At 38.3% G+C, this 1,257-nt stretch overlaps 1 non-coding gene across 1 annotated transcript; it reads left to right on the top strand.

Annotated features, from left to right (window-relative positions):
* The first annotated feature begins 913 nt into the window (after nt 1-913).
* Nucleotides 914-986, top strand: Trnak-cuu (transfer RNA lysine (anticodon CUU)). Its single transcript has one exon. It is a non-coding gene; the product is annotated as a tRNA-Lys (tRNA).
* Nucleotides 987-1,257: the final 271 nt, after the last annotated feature.

Genomic DNA, 1,257 nt, shown 5'->3' with positions numbered 1-1,257 from the left:
GGATTGAATTTATCTACTGTAAATAGAATAATGTGCGTGCTGTTTCGCACTGTCTGCTGTAAATAACGTTGACCGACCCACGTCGAGTGCTGAGTGTCTCTTGAATGGCAATTCCCTCCCTGTGATACCGGAGTAAAATTTCTCATAAAACATGCTACCTGGCTTAGAGTAGCGAAGCGTACATTTGAGACATCCAGTATAACCGTTGTAGACAGCCTGAAATAAATTTTCATTGCCACACCACCTGTAAATTACGAGCTCAGAGTCTTACGGCTGTCCGAAGGGACTATCATCGGGTCTCTGGCTTCCGACGGCTGGCATTCAGTGAAATTGAGCTGAGTTCAGCTGAAATTGCCACAGAACTGTAAGCACTAAAACTGCAGAGGGAAATCTGACCTGTTGTAAAGTAACCATGGCAAACTGATCCTCGAACGAAGGATCGGTAACCGGCAATTTTACGTAGGCTAACCAAACAGATAACAGTACGTATCCGCCTTAAGTAAGCACTCGACAGCCTCTAACGACGCTTTATCGATCCCTCTTCCGCTCGAAATCCTTGTTGACCACTTAATCCTCGGAACCTGAAACGCGTTGTAAATTATACACGTACAGGTCGTTCGAATTGTGAAATTCGCGTAAAAAAAAAAGGGTCCCACGCAAAGTGCAGAAGCGTGTCCTTAATGGAGACGTCGACGGGACGTTTTTCCGAACTGGATTAAAGTCCAAATATTGGCAATTGACCATCAGCGGATATAAGTATACCACGCTAGAAAAATAATGTGGTATAAGTTGACGATAATAGTAATACAAGTAATTATATCTTTTTTCTTTTTATAATGTTACATTTACATTTAATATTATATTAAGAGAGATCGTAAACGAAAAATGTTCAACTTTGAACGAAGTAGTATAAGCCCGGCTAGCTCAGTCGGCAGAGCATGAGACTCTTAATCTCAGGGTCGTGGGTTCGAGCCCCACGTTGGGCGGTTTTTTTTCTTCATACTTTATACATCGATATTTAAATTTTTATTACATTTCTTTTTTACATTTATTACATTCATATCGTATTTTTACAAAATATACAAAATCAATCATTACAGAAACCTAAAAAAAAAAAAAAAACACTACTTTTTACTCGTTGATCGCTTATTATTTTAATCGTATCTTTTTCCCTACTTACACTCGCCAATGTAAAACGTCTTTGTATTATACGTAACATTTTATAATCTTGCATTTAATTTATAATTTTACGAAGAT

Source organism: Hylaeus anthracinus, unplaced genomic scaffold, assembly GCF_026225885.1.
Source record: "Hylaeus anthracinus isolate JK02 unplaced genomic scaffold, UHH_iyHylAnth1.0_haploid 27435, whole genome shotgun sequence".
NCBI classification, from domain to species: Eukaryota; Metazoa; Arthropoda; class Insecta; order Hymenoptera; family Colletidae; genus Hylaeus; species Hylaeus anthracinus.
This window is presented reverse-complemented; position numbering and strand designations above follow the sequence as displayed.